The sequence below is a fragment of the Vigna unguiculata genome, chromosome 9, assembly GCF_004118075.2.
Source record: "Vigna unguiculata cultivar IT97K-499-35 chromosome 9, ASM411807v1, whole genome shotgun sequence".
Classification (NCBI taxonomy): domain Eukaryota; kingdom Viridiplantae; phylum Streptophyta; class Magnoliopsida; order Fabales; family Fabaceae; genus Vigna; species Vigna unguiculata.
The window spans coordinates 19,843,796-19,860,284 of NC_040287.1; the positions used below are offsets into that span (position 1 = coordinate 19,843,796).

The 16,489-nt window shown below is 39.9% G+C and overlaps 1 pseudogene; it reads left to right on the plus strand.

The window, feature by feature from the left end:
* The first annotated feature begins 1,491 nt into the window (after positions 1-1,491).
* LOC114163528 lies at positions 1,492-15,824 on the plus strand (annotated as a pseudogene).
* Positions 15,825-16,489: the final 665 nt, after the last annotated feature.

The following is a 16,489-nucleotide window of genomic DNA, read 5'->3' on the forward strand; positions in this document are numbered from 1 at the left end:
ATGGAGCATGAAGTATATGTTTGGCATGATTCATGAATTGTGGATGAATGGGTTGGTATAAGACTTAGCATGTGAAATGAGTATGCGGTTTGAAACTAAAGGAACATGATATTGATATGAGACTAGGCCCCAGACTCATTGGGGTGGTGATGACCAGAGGTATGGGTTTGAGATGTGATTGATATGAGGATTAGACTTCAAGGGTTGATATGGAATTGAAAAATATAATTTAATATTCTCTTATTGCTGATTTATGAATATTGGTCCGTGTCAGTGTGTAATTCCTTGGGGTCTCTAGGTGAGACCTCCGGGGTTGTGCTTCAGTGGTCGGGACGTAATCCCATGGCCCTGTTAGTGGGTGTTCATGGTGGTGCCCCATCTGTATAACTAGGTAAGGATTCAAGGTAAGGTTGCATCCTGACGCTCCGAGGAGTCAGTTAGTCTCACTTAGAGCGGACTGACTCTTGTGGTGGGAGTAGCAGGAGGCCTGAAACTCACTAAGGGCTAACCTTGTGGTGGGGGAGATTTGATTCATTATAACACTGGTATTACAAAGCTCAGGGATCGAGCAGCTCAAGTTCGAGCAGAGGTACCCACACAAGTGCAAGCATCCGCTGAATCCGACCAAGTTATACGTATCCGGATGAGTCGAGTCGAGTCGTAGTGTATTGAATGAAGAGTCATAACATGTTTGGTTGCTATGTGGATATGAGATGATGAAAATATGCTTGATTGCATGATACGTGTTGTTGGCTCTAGCTTACCCGTTTTGTTGTATGTTTGTGTTGTTTGTGGCCGTTTTTCCTTGTGATGATCATCAACTTGGTTGATGGGAGCAGTTGGGCGAGGTTCTCAGGGTCAACACGTGGATGGTGATTCCGCTGCTTAGCCATCTGGGCTGGAGTTTTCCTTGTGTTTATTTAGGGCCATGGCCCTATGTATTTTCTTTCCGTATTTCTACGCTACATTCTACGTTGTATTCGTATTCAGCTATCCTGCTTTTGTTGGCATCGTGGTGTGCCTAGTTTCGTAGGGGTTGTGTTAGGGACCCCAAGACTACTCTGCAGTACTATTATCGCGTGACGTTTCCTTTAATTTCGATTAATAATTAAATGGGACGTTACATTTATGGTATCAGAGCGGTCATTCCTTAGGTCTGTGGACTTGGATGTCCGCTTAGCTTCTCTGTGTGTCTTTTGAGTGGTCTTAGTTAAATTCTTGCCTTTATCGAGCCTAACCAAGTGATTTTCTATGTGCCAGTGGACTATGGCACCTCCTCGTAGGACTTCGCAATCATCCCAAGGAGACGTACCTGATATCGCCAGAGTTATAGAGGCGATGGTAGCAGCTATGACGCAGCAGAGTGCTGCGATGATGCAGCAGCATGAGGCATCCATGCAGCGACAGGCGGCGTCGCTTGAGCAGCAGCAGGCAGTGATGCAGCAAATGGAGGCTGCGAGGGTAGCTGCTGAGGATGCTCATCGGCAGCATATGGAGGCCCTCCGCCAGATGGAGGAGAGCAGGACGACGACGCCTGTGGTTGGTCCTGAGCCACGACCTGCGGTCAGGGAGTGGAGCTTGGAGGACTTTTTGAAGCACCACCCAGCAAAGTTTGATGGGAAGACTAGTCCTGACGCCGCAGACCAATGGCTGAAGGACTTGGAGCGCATCTATGACGCCAAGATGTGTCCTGCGGAGGATAGGTTGGCGTTCTCGGTCTATATGCTCACTGGAGAGGCAGAGCAATTGTGGAGCAGCACCAGATCCATCCTGGAGGAGAGGGATGACCCAGTGACATGGGAAACTTTCAGGGAGAGATTCCTCTCCGAGTACTTCCCAGACAACATCCGATACGCCAAGGAGGTGGAGTTCCTCCAGTTGACCCAGGGAGGGAAGACTGTCACAGAGTATGCTGAGAGGTTTAAACACCTCAGCCGTTTCTACACACTGCCGCTTGACGAGGAGTGGAGATGCCGTAAGTTTGAGAACGGCCTCAGGGGAGACATTCGCTTGATGGTGGCACCCTTGTCCATCAAGGATTTTGCCGCTCTGGTAGAGAAGGCCAGAGTGATGGAGAAGATGAAGCGTGAGGTGGAAGGCCAGCGCCTACCGCAGTCACAGCCGCCACAGAGGATCGGTGGACCATCTGGGTCCAGGCCCAGACATGAGGAGAGGAGGAGACCGTATGATAGACCACACCATCAGCCTCAGGAGTCTAGGAGCTTTCCTCCGCAGCAGGGTCGAGTTCGGTGTTACTCATGTGGAGGGCCCCACCCGAGGTATGGGTGTCCACGTAGGGAGGGTTATCGTCGGTGCAACAACTGTGGCAAGGAAGGCCACTTTGGGAGAGATTGTCCCAACCTTGCCAGGGCAGCGACACGCCCTCCAGTTCAGGCACCCCATCAGCATCAGGGGAGAGACAGAGGCAACAGGCCTCAGACGACGGGCAGAGTGTACGCTACATCAGGAGCTGAGGCATCAGGCTCAGGTAACTTGGTCATGGGTAGTTGCATGATAGCTGGTTCTTCTTGTTGTGTGCTATATGATTCTGGAGCGACACACTCTTTTGTGTCTTTTGCCTGTGTGGAACGGTTGGGTCTGCCGGTGCGCGAGCTACAGTGTGAGCTTGCGGTGTCTTCTCCGGCGTCGGGTTTGGTCAGGACGTCGTCCTTGTGTGCTAGGCTTCCAGTGGAGGTAGAGGGACGCAGGTACAAGGTGAACTTAATCTGCCTACCTCTACAGGAGTTGGAGGTAATCTTAGGGATGGATTGGCTCTCTGCCAATCACATTCTGATAGATTGTCGGGAGAAGAAGTTGTTGTTTCTCGACTCAGAGGAACATGAGTTGGTTTCCTCCCAGGGAGTTATGAGGGAGCTACAGGACGGTGCGCGGTGCTACATGATCTTCACACATATGGAGGTGGAGAGGAGAGAAACGACGTCGGTGATACCAGTCGTCCAGGACTTTGTGGATGTATTTCCGGAGGAGATACCAGGGTTGCCTCCCAGTAGAGAGGTGGAGTTCTCTATCGATCTAGTCCCAGGAACAGGCCCGGTCTCGATGGCCCCATATCGTATGGCTCCGGCAGAGTTGGTAGAGCTCAAGAAACAGATAGAAGACCTGATGGAGAAACAGTTCATCCGACCCAGCACTTCACCTTGGGGAGCACCAGTGTTGTTGGTGAAGAAGAAGGACGGGAGTTCACGCCTGTGTGTGGATTACAGGCAGCTGAACAAGATGACTATCAAGAATAAGTACCCGCTCCCGAGGATTGATGACTTGATGGATCAGTTGCATGGGTCATCGGTGTTCTCGAAGATAGATCTGCGATCGGGTTATCACCAGATTTTGGTAAAGGCTGACGATGTACAGAAGACAGCCTTCAGGTCGAGGTATGGCCACTATGAGTATGTGGTTATGCCGTTTGGCGTGACCAACGCCCCAGCGGTGTTGATGGACTACATGAACAGGATTTTCTGACCTTTCCTAGATAAGTTTGTTGTGGTCTTCATAGACGACATCCTTATCTATTCCAGGACTCAGGATGAACATGCAGAACACCTGAGGTTGGTACTTGGTGTTTTGAGAGAGAAGCAGTTGTATGCCAAGTTGTCCAAGTGTGAGTTCTGGTTAGACGAAGTTCAGTTTTTGGGGCATGTGATATCAGCACAGGGGATTGCAGTGGACCCAGCGAAGGTCGAGGCAGTGGTAAAGTGGGAAAATCCTAAGTCAGCCACAGAGATCAGGAGCTTTGTGGGGTTAGCAGGCTACTACAGGAGGTTCATAGAGGGATTCTCCAAGATTGTGGCACCTTTGACTTTGCTTACCCGGAAGGATCAACCCTTCATCTGGACGGATAAGTGTGAGGAGAGTTTCCAGGAACTGAAGAAGAGACTGACCAGTGCACCGATACTTGTGATCCCGAATGTCGGAAAGCCGTTTGAGGTCTACTGTGACGCCTCCCGCCTTGGACTTGGATGTGTTTTGGTGCAGGAAAAGAAGGTTGTGACATATGCTTCGAGGCAGCTTAAGGTGCATGAGCGTAATTACCCCACCCATGACCTTGAGTTGGCAGCGATAGTTTTTGCCTTGAAGATCTGGAGGCACTATCTGTATGGTGCTCAGTTTCGGGTGTTCAGCGACCACAAAAGTTTAAAGTACTTGTTTGATCAGAAGGAGCTGAATATGAGGCAAAGGAGGTAGATGGAATTCCTAAAGGACTACGACTTCGAGCTCCTATATCATCCGGGGAAGGCAAATGTAGTGGCAGATGCTTTGAGTAGGAAGACGATACACACGGCACATCTCATGATAAAAGAGGCAGAGCTACTAGAGAAGTTCAGAGATATGAGGATACAGGTGGAGTTGGGGTCCGAGTCCATTAGGTGTAGTACCCTTACTATATCTAGTGACTTCTTGGGCTCGATCAAAGAGAGACAGTTGTTGGATGCTGGTCTGAACAGAGTTAGAGAGCAGCTTGGGACGGATGAGGCTAGAGACTTTGCTGTGAGTGATGATGGCATACTGAGGTTTCGAGGCAGAGTATGTATACCTGATGATGCTGAGTTGAGAAAGTTGATCCTTGAGGAAGGACACAAGAGTCGTCTTAGCTTGCATCCTGGCATGACTAAGATGTACCAGGACCTCAAGGAAACTTTCTGGTGGCAGGGGATGAAGAAGGATGTGGCTCAGTTTGTATCCGCCTGTCTGACGTGTCAGAAGGCGAAGGTGGAGCATCAGAGACCCGGTGGCGTTCTACAGTCGTTGGAGGTACCAGTGTGGAAGTGGGACAGCATCTCCATGGACTTTGTGACTCATCTTCCACGGACTTTCAGGGGACACGACACCATCTGGGTGATAGTGGATCGGTTGACCAAGAGTGCTCACTTTTTGGCGATGAACTTGAGAATGTCTATGGCCAAGTTGGCCTAGCTGTACGTCAAAGAGATTGTGAGGTTGCATGGAGTACCTTCGAGCATAGTTTCCGATAGAGACCCGCGATTCACGTCTCGGTTTTGGCAGACGCTACAGAGTGCTATGGGTAGCAAACTCACCATGAGCTCAGCTTATCACCCTCAGACCGATGGCCAGTCTGAGAGGACGATCCAGTCACTAGAGGGTTTGTTGAGGACTTGCATATTGGACCATCTGGGAGCTTGGGACGAAGTATTGCCTTTGATAGAGTTCACCTACAACAACAGTTTTCATGCGAGCATTGGCATGGCGCCATACGAGGCTCTTTATGGCAGGAGGTGTAGGACTCCTCTCTGTTGGTATCAGGATGGAGAGGCAGTGTTGGTTGGACCGGAGTTGTTAGCGCAGACCACCAAGAAGGTGAGGATGGTGAGAGATAGGATGTTGGCTTCGCAGAGTAGGCAGAAGGCCTATGCAGATCGTAGGAGGAGGCCTTTGGAATTTGCAGCGGGAGACCATGTATTCTTGAGGGTGACCCGAACCACGGGCGTGGGAAGGGCTCTCCGCTCAAGGAAGCTTTCACCTAAATTCCTTGGCCCGTATCAGATCACGAGGAGGATTGGACCAGTGGCTTATGAGATAGCTTTACCCACGCAGTTGGCGAACCTCCATCCAGTGTTTCATGTGTCACAACTGAGGAAGTATGTATTCGATCCGGCTCACGTGTTGGAAGCGGAGGATATACAGGTCAGGGAAGATCTCACAATGGAAGTACCACCCATCGCTCTTGAGGATAGCAAGGTTGAGGAACGTCGAGGAAAGACCGTCAGTCTTGTCAAAGTCATCTGGGATCGGAGGACAGGTGACTCGACTTGGGAGTTAGAGGAGGACATGAGAAAATCACATCCACACTTGTTTACCTGGTGAGTCTTTATTTTCGAGGTCGAAAATTTTTCTTGTTGGGGAGAATGTAAGGCCCCATTTTCTTTTTCCAGCCCAAAAGTTTAGTGGGCTGCCCCTAAGTGGGCCTAAGGGTTGGCCCAGGGTACATATGTCCTTAAGTCTGCCCTAAAACCCTAGGGTACCCTACACCTTTCAAAACCTTGGTCCTTGCTTTGAGCTGCAGCCGCCACACACCTCTGCTAGGGTTCCGCCCCACTGTTGTTGAGCCAGTTCGAAGTTTCCCCTACTCCAGTCCTCCCGTTCGTTCCTTGAAGCTGCGGTGCTCGTACGTTCGGTAGCGAGGGCTTGTCGGAGCGTTTTGCTAGCTTGAATCCCAGGTACGGGAAGTTAGGGTTCTAGTTTCGAGTCCCTTTTGAACTGTTTATGAGTTATTTGTTGTTTGTACGGTTGGATCTGTCGTTTGGATGTGTGAGAGTGCTTTGCATGTGTGGTTTGGCCGGAAAACATGGCGGTACAGCGAAGAACAGTGGCGAGACCTGCTAATCTCGCCCAAGCAAGTCCATCTCGCCTAGGCGAGATGAAACAGGGAGCTCGCCTAAGTTTTTTGCGCGAAAAGTCGCCCGGGCGGCTCGCTCAATTTTTGAGCGAGCAGGCAACTCGCCCAAGCGAGAGGGATCTCGCTTAAGCGATATCCCGTGTTGCCATGCCCTTGTTTCTTTTGTACTCTCGCCTAGGCGAGGGGGAGGCTCGCCTGAGCGAGCACGTCTCGCCTGAGCGAGACCCCTCAGCCTGAGCGAGATGCTGGGCGAGACCGTGCTGTGTTTTGGATGTTTGATGTTTCCCGAGTGATCCATGTTGGTTGAATATGATTGTATGATGATGAACATGTATGTAATGGAGCATGAAGTATATGTTTGGCATGATTCATGAATTGTGGATGAATGGGTTGGTATGAGACTTAGCATGTGAAATGAGTATGCGGTTTGAAACTAAAGGAACATGATATTGATATGAGACTAGGCCCCAGACTAATTGGGGTGGTGATGACCAGAGGTATGGGTTTGAGATGTGATTGATATGAGGATTAGACTTCAAGGGTTGATATGGAATTGAAAAATATAATTTAATATTCTCTTATTGCTGATTTATGAATATTGGTCCGTGTCAGTGTGTAATTCCTTGGGGTCTCTAGGTGAGACCTCCGGGGTTGTGCTTCAGTGGTCGGGACGTAATCCCATGGCCCTGTTAGTGGGTGTTCATGGTGGTGCCCCATCTGTATAACTAGGTAAGGATTCAAGGTAAGGTTGCATCCTGACGCTCCGAGGAGTCAGTTAGTCTCACTTAGAGCGGACTGACTCTTGTGGTGGGAGTAGCAGGAGGCCTGAAACTCACTAAGGGCTAACCTTGTGGTGGGGGAGATTTGATTCATTATAACACTGGTATTACAAAGCTCAGGGATCGAGCAGCTCAGGTTCGAGCAGAGGTACCCACACAAGTGCAAGCATCCGCTGAATCCGACCTAGTTATACGTATCCGGATGAGTTGAGTCGAGTCGTAGTGTATTGAATGAAGAGTCATAACATGTTTGGTTGCTATGTGGATATGAGATGATGAAAATATGCTTGATTGCATGATACGTGTTGTTGGCTCTAGCTTATCCGTTTTGTTGTATGTTTGTGTTGTATGTGGCCGTTTTTCCTTGCGATGATCATCAACTTGGTTGATAGGAGCAGTTGGGCGAGGTTCTCAGGGTCAACACGTGGATGGTGATTCCGCTGCTTAGCCATCTGGGCTGGAGTTTTCCTTGTGTTTATTTAGGGCCATGGCCCTATGTATTTTCTTTCCGTATTTCTACGCTACATTCTACGTTGTATTCGTATTCAGCTATCCTGCTTTTGTTGGCATCGTGGTGTGCCTAGTTTCGTAGGGGTTGTGTTAGGGACCCCAAGACTACTCTGCAGTACTATTATCGCGTGACGTTTCCTTTAATTTCGATTAATAATTAAATGGGACGTTACAAACATTTTTATAATAATAATAATAATAAGAATAATAACAATAATTATTACCATAATAATACAAATGAAATGAGTAAAATAAATAAATAAATAATAGTTAGGCGATACCGCTGTTATTATTATTTTCTTACGTAAAAGGTTATAAATTTTTGAAGTCATAAAATTCAGAGTCTGGTACCAAATTCTTGTTAAACAATTGCTAACAATTTGTTAATTTGTCGGCATAATTCTATATTTATAATTGATACTGTCGACATCGATATCTCGATCCAATTAATTAAATTGAACCAAAGGAAAAAACAAATTGAGATGGATTTAGTCCATAGGTTTGATTTGGATGTTAAAAGATTATAATGATGATTTCAGTGTTGGATTTTTTTAGATTACATAAAATATTTTAGATCTTTTTATATGACTTTGTAATAACATAATATTAAATTCGTGAAATTCTGTAATATAAATTTTGATATATGTTTCGAGGTTATAAAAAGAAGCTTTCTTTTCTATTATTAAAATTTTTGTACAGAATTTCTATTTCTTATTTATAAATCCGGAGCGCATAATCCAATCAACTATTTCAAGTATAATAATTAAATCATTTTAAAATTTACAAAAAAAAAAAACTAAAGTAATTTAAACTAATTAACATTGATCGATTTAAATATCTATTAAACTCATTCCAATATTTCGACCCTTACTAATATAATTTAACTCTAAATATTTCTTAAGTTCCTATAATAGGAAGATGTTAGTTTCATTATGAGTTTTATCTTTTGGGTCTAAAGCTAATTTGAGTACCTTTTTTTCCTGTTGAATGATTCTGGTGTATCATGGTAGTCACTGGAAGAATCAGAGTAAACCCATAAATAAGTTCTACAAATAATAGTATTAGAAGAGATACATAGGTCTAAAATGGTGGTGTGTGGGCAAGGGTAACCCATAGTTAGGTGGAACCTAGTTAAGTGAGAAAATAATAGACTAACCATGATTAATTATATGATTAAATTAAACTTCAAATATAGTTTATTTTATGGGAATAGGGTGGAGTATCAGTCTCTTACAAAATTGGAATGAACATCATCTACTTAGGGTTGTAGTTATCCAAATTTGTAAAATTATTATTTTTAGACTCTGATTATGTGAATATAATTTACCAGTTTAAATTATATTTGATTTTCATTCATAAAAGAAAAACATTGTCTCATGGATAGTTTGCATATTGTTGTGAACGAGTCAAGTTGATTTGACATGAAATGACATCTTATGAACAGTAAATAAATAGTGACAAACAATATTTTTCATCCTCTAATTATATCTCTAAGAATAATTAATAAATGGAATATGAAATTTTTTTGTAAATGAAGTTGATTTTTCTATAATTTAAAATTAATTTATTTTTGAATTGTTTGTAAGAATTATTTCATGTAATTTAAAAAATATTGAAATTTTTATTTTTAACTTTTGTAAACAAATTTTAATGATCGAAGAAATTCTACGCAACCGTCGTCCCCACAAAGAAAATCATTATAAGAATAAAAAAAAATGAGTGTAATTCAATTAATTTTAAAAAGTACTAAAATAATTTTAGATTCTTAATTTATAGTTTTTCCTTTTTTAATTTTAATCATTTAAAATTATGGTACTATGAATTTTCAAATAAAATATATAAGTTAAAACTATAGTACAATAGCAACTACAGTAACATGTAAGAAAAATTTGTACCAAAATATATATAATATACAAATTTGGATCTTATTTATGCAAACAAATTGTGGCCGACACCCCACAAATGATCAAAGTAGATAAGAAGATAATTGATCAAAATATGCATCAACTCAACAAAGTATTTCTATAAAAAAATTAAATAATTATTTTACTATGTAAATTAGATTTCTCTTTGGTTCCTTAATTAAATTAAATAATTATTTTACAATGTAAATTAGATTTCTCTTTGGTTCCTTAATTAAAAAAATGATTTTTGCTTTTCATTTTTTAAAATTATTTTATTCCTTTTATCTTTTCTAAACCGCCAAAAAAAACTTTCATTCAGAAACTTTCGGTGTTCAAATATATTAATAGTAGTCCAAGCATAAACTCAAACCCAATTCATTGTATCAATACTACATTTAGGTAAATTTTGACTTTGGTTAATCATTAATATAAGCACTATTAGAGAAACTCATTTAAACCAAACTTAAAAGACTACTTATACTTATAATTAGCAAAGCACCTAAACATTGATAAAATTATAAACAACCATAGTTGTCAAAATTGCGATCCAAAACATAAGACCGTACGAGTCTATGATCTTTTGTCCTCTCCGATCTCGCTCCACTTAAAATGCGCGATCTTCACGAATCGTGTTGGATTGCCATTGTAAATCACAACTCGGCTGGGAGCGGCGATTCTGGCGATGTAGTCCCTTCCAATCGCGACAGTGCTAATCCCTTCCAACAATGAGGAAAAAAATGAGTAGATAAACCTTGTGGTGGTAGTGACAACAACAACAACAACACCCTCTATGACTCTTGCAGCGTCAGGTCTCATGGCAACATCGACGGTGACTTTCGCATCTCACAGAAGCTTCGCATCTCGCAGCAGCAGCCTCTCACGAATGAAACAAACATGTTTTCTAAAATCCATAAATCTTTAACCTAATCTTTAAACTTCCAAATCCCAATTTTAAAAGCCTAGTGTTTCTGAAAAGTAAAAACCAGCACCGTAAAACCCACAGCTGTAGGTAAAAGTAACTTTTTTAAAAAAGGTTATTGTCCCCCTCTCTCTTACATTAAAAATAGTGACATCTAACTTAAAAAAAGTAAAACAGTGGGATAATAACCCTTATTATTTCCCTCATTTTATTAAATTAAAAAAATCTACTCTTCAAAGATTTAGAAAATATTTTATTAAAATTAAGAATTCCTTAAAGATTAAGAAAATATTTTATCAGGATTAAAAAATCTGCTCTTTAAAGATTAAAAAAAATATTTTATTAGGATTAAAAGATCTGCTCCTTAAAATTTAAGAAAATATTTTATTAGGATTAAAAAATCTGCTCCTTAAAGATTAAGAAAATAAAAAAAAAAAACGAGACAACTTACCTTAAAAAACTACTAATTCTCTCTTTGCTGCCACTGTTTATAATTAAAAATCACTAATTCCCAAAATTAGAAAGTGGGACGGTGATTGTTTACCTTAAAAAACTACTAATTCTCTCCTTGCCGCCATTGTTTACAATTAAAAATCACTAATTCCCTCCTTTTGCTAAGATTAGAAAAACTACCTCCCTCTTCTTTATAAACAATATAACTACCACAACACACATGACACAGACTACTGTACTGCACAACAAAATTACCATTCCCTTTATTCTCTTTATTTTTTCACTATGTGTACCCAAACGTCCATTCCCTTTGTTTCTTCCACACCATCACCATACTAATTTTTCAACTTACACTGTTCATGACATCCAAACTACAGTCCACTTTTGCATTATTAAAATGACTTCAAAACCTTCTATACCAGTGGCTCCAAAAAATGCCCCAGAAAATAGGAGTGATATAGCATGGAAGCATTGTAATTCTGTTGGTGGGGATACTAGAAAGCTGCAATGCAAATACTATCAGAAGGTAGTAACAGGGGGAGTTTATCGATTGAAGCATCACTTGGCTGGTACTCAAAAGGATGTTGGTGCTTGCAAGGATGTTACTAATGAAGTGAAGAAAGAGATCTGGAAAATTGTTGTTGGTTTGCAATAAAATTTAAACAAGAAATCAATGCTAAATATGGAGGAGGAAACAATAGAAGCTAGTGAGAAAAGAAAAAATAGTGAAGCTTCGAGTCCTACAAATATTTTTAAGAAGAAACTAGTTGGTACATAAACTACCATCAACAATATGTTTAAGAAAGGTATGAGAGAGGAAGTTTGTCAAGCAATTGCTAGATTCTTCTACAACAATGCTATACCTTTCAATGAGGCAAAACGTGAAGAATTCATTGCTATGCTTGACTTGGTTTTAAGACATGGTCTTGGATTTAAGCCTCTATCTTATCGTGAGATCAGAGTTAAATATTTGAAGGAGGAAGTTCAAAATACATCCCTTTCTTTGCAAGCACATAGGGATAAATGGAAAAAAATGGGGTGTACTATTATGATCGATGACTAGACTGATAAGAAAAGAAGGATGATAATAAACTTCTTGGGGTGAACAACCCAAAGGGAACTTTGTTTTTGAAGTCCATAAATGCCTATGCAATATCTAAAATAGTTGAGAAAGTTTTTGAGATGATAGATAACATTCTCGAAGAGGTGGGAGAAGAAAATGTCATTCAAGTTGTCACCGATAGTGCTGCAAACTATAAAGCTGTTGGTCACTTGTTAATGACAAAGAGAAAAAGGCTATTTTGGACATCATGTGCTGCACATTGTGTCGACTTAATGTTGGAAGATTATGAAAAGAAGATCCCCATTCACGAGGAGGCAATTCCAAAAGGTAAACAAATTACTACCTTTATTTATTCAAAATCTTCTCTAATTTGTCTATTACAACATTTCACAAAAGGAAAGGATTTGGTGAGGCCGGGTGTTACCCGTTTCGCTACATTGTACCTGACATTAGGATGCCTACATGAGAATAAAGGAGCTTTGATTAAAATTTTTACTAGCAATGAGTGGAAGTCTAGCAAGTTTGCTAAAACCAATGATGGTAAAATAGTTGAAGATGTTGTTTTAGATAAAGAGTTTTGGAAGAATATAATAACTTGTTTGAAGGGTGCATTGCCTTTAATTGAAGTGCTTCGATTGGTTGATTCAGATCAAAAGCCAGCCATGGGATTCATTTATGAAACAATGGATCAAGCAAAGGAGAAGATTCAAAAGACTTTCAATGCTGTAAAAAAAAAGGTATTAGTTATCTAACTATTTATATTTGTTAATAGAAAACTAACTCAATGTAATGTATTTTGGTTAGTTATTTGCCTTTGTGGAACATCATTGATGAAAGGTGGGACAAGTAACTCCATAGGCCTTTGCATGCTGCAAGCTATTTTCTTAACCTTCAAATGCATTATCGTCCCAGATTTAAAGCAGATTTGGAAGTGAAACGAGGTTTGATGGAATGTATAACCAGGATGGTCGAGGATGAGGATGAACACACTCTCATTGATGTTCAAATTGATGATTTTAGAAAACGAGCAAAATGTTTTAGATGTCCCTTGTTTACTAGGTCAATTAATTTAAAGACTCTAGCAGATTGGTGGGAGTCTTATGGTGATGAATATCCTGAACTCCAAAAATTTGCGATTCATGTATTAAGCTTGACATGTAGCTCCTCCGAATGTGAGCGTAATTGAAGTTCCTTTGAGATGATAAGTTAATGTTAGAATATATCTCTATAATAAATTACTAGTAGTGCTCGCTTATCATATTTGTCTTTGCATTTGTTTAGGTCCATAAAAAGAGAAGAAATAGGCTAAAGAAAAGCACAATGAATGATGTTGTTTTTGTTATGGCTAATTCATAATTAGTCAAGAAGAAACAAACAAGAAAACCAACTCGAATTAACATTGATGATTGTTCATCTGATGAAGAGTGGATTATGGAAGATGAGCATGAGCAAAATGAAGCATTGGATTTGGATGAGAACTTGATTCTAGTTGAAGTTGAAGAAGATGAAACTTTACATAGTCAAGACTTAGATATGGCTGATTTGAATGACGAAGGAGATAGAAATGATGGACTTGAAGATTGTGAATTTAACTTAGAAGACTATTTGGTTTAGAAGAATCATTATTTTGTTATTGCTATATACGTTGGATATTGATTTGCACCTAGTGATGTGCTCTTTTATTTCATATATTATTAAATTTACTTATGAATTTTGAGTGACAATAAAATTTGTAGGATCTTAATATCCGTGTTATGATCTTCCGATTTACGATTTATATTTTTCTTTCTGATCTTGAGTAGGATCTTGATTTTGACTACCATGCAAACAACGCAATATATATATAAGGAATATAAAAACCACATTTATTAACATAAAATAGACGTTCTATCTATATTATTTTAGAGTTTTTACATCTCATAAAAGTCAGATATAAATACAGGAAAAAAAAACTTTTTTCGATTGTTTACCAAGTATAAATTTATGTTAGACCGTCAATGTAAAACCCTAGAAAATGGTATTTTAGAAGTGATAGTGGTTTAAAAATAGTGAAACTCGATTATTTTAATATTAAAAGATTAAAAGGTTTTAGTATAAATATAATTGTTATAAACGAGTTTCATTATTTTAAAACACATTATCTCTCTAGAAACCACTTTTCTAGAGCTCTTTGACTTCGCTCTAAGTGTTTTGTCTTTCAGGTCCTCTGATTGAAGAACCGAGACCGTAGGATTGATCCTCTCGGGTGAGCTCTTCAATTTGGACCAATCAGTTTCTCTATTCGCGTAAGTTCAGTTTCCGCTCTCTTTTTTGGTCTTTTCTATTTTTTGTTGCATGTAAGACCTCTTCCGCTTATGCGTTGTTTTATTTATCAGTACGAGTCTCTGCTGATCAGTGATCATAATGGTATGTCCTGATCGTTCTTGTGATGTTTCTATGTGTAGATAGAGTATCCTGTGGAGTTAAAGACGTTTGACATATATAGAATTGTTTAAGTAGGATACCAGGTAAGGGAAGCTAATATCTATCATGTCTCACAAACCTGTTAGGAATGTTATTGTATGATTATTCTGTAATTGACTGATGTGTTTCATATGTGAACTAGGTTTTGATGTTTGAAAACTATAAATACTTAGGTTTTATCTATTGGTTGAGAAAAATTGTATGTTATAGGTGCAATTGGATGCAATTATGTGAATATTTTGATAGAATTAATGTTTGATACTCGAATAGTCTCTACAGAGGTTTTGGAGTTGTATGGATTGGTTGAATAGGTATAATTTTGCTTAAATCAGTTTTTGCAAAAGTGTGCAGATTTGCTTACTCGCTGGGCGAGCCTACTCGTTGGGCGAATGAGTTGATCTGTAGAATTATGCAGAACACTAATCTGCAAAATTATGCAGATTCGCAAACTCGTTGGGTGAGTAATACTCGCTGGGTGAATTTCCAAGTCAGGAACTTCCAGACCTGGACCACTGGTTGGGCGAGTGCTACTAACTATGCGAGCATGGGCTAGTAGCTAGGCGAGTGCTACTCGCTGAGCGAATTTCCAAGTTAGGAAATTTCAGACCTGGACCAATGGCTGGGCGAGTGCTACTCATTGGGCAAGCATAGGCCAGTGACTGGGCGAGTGCTACTAGTTGGGCGAATAAGTACGAACTTGAAACTTGCATTCTTAATTGATTTGAATTTTATTTTTACGGTTATAGAAGCTTTTTAATTATTATGATTGATGAGTATATGATATGAGATTATTTATATGTGACTAAGTTAAGATTGGTTGATGCTAACCGAAGGAGGATTAGTAGTGATTGTGGTAATGTATGCATTGAGGTAGGATTCTCTTGGCAATTATCTTGACGCTCTAATAACCATTCAAATTCTTAAGCAGAGAGGAATGGGGTATGTGGTGAGAGGAACAAGAGGTCCTGGCTTAGGGGTTTTTCCTTGACCATAGGTGTTAATAGACTAACCTTGTGTGTGGTAGAGTTTTCACTCTTAATCTATCGCTTTGCAGAGTATGAGATGCAACTACAAGTGCAAAACTGACTAGATCCGACCTCAATGCATGTATCGAGATTAGTTGAGTCGTAGTTTATAAATATATGTATGTGAATATCTGTTTGTCTGTAATTTTTATATATACCAATATTATATGATTTAAGAAAATTCTTTAAAAGTCATTAGCTTACTTTTCTTTTGTGTTTCTGTCTTGTGTTGTATGTAGGTGGGAGTAGTGGTGGTTGCAGTTTCAGAGGTACCTCTGGAGGTTGAAGAGCCATTTTTTAGGTCGGAAAGAGGTTTCAGTGGGAAGTTGTTGTAAGTGGTTAGCTTGTGTTTAGAGTTAGAAATGTTTGGTATGTATAATTGATATATTTATATAGTCCGATCATTTGTAAGACTGTATTAATATATTTTATACATTTGTTATCTGTTTTGAACACTAGGGTGGAACATCCTAATTTATTAGTTTTAAGCTACTGATATCGCTATCGTTAGGCGATCAAATTACCACTACTTTAGCAACTTCAGTATTGCCAGTTAGTAGTGAACAAAATAGTTAGGGTTAAGATAACCCTGAGTCGTCTCACAACGAATACGGAATTGATCTCAAATATTTGATTCTTAAAAATGCAATTAAAACTAGCAATTATAAAAATATGGGGGTTTTGATATGCAAAGAAAATGACACGGAAGATTGTAAACACAGTAATAGTAAATAGGTCAATTCCACTGCTTTTTCTAAATCAGATTCTTCATTGGTTATCTAGAGATTATTGTTAAATTAATTATTGTTGTTGATTTACAAATAAATCAATGTAAAGACTCAATTCATTTGTTGGCATCCTCACTTTTAATCAAAGTACAGTCTCAATTAAAAGTGAGAATTGTTAGATTGTCCATAGTAAATTTAATCAAAGTACAGTCTCAATTAATTTTACTATGCCTAATCATGTCTATTCCTTTGTTTCTTTACCAAATAGAAAA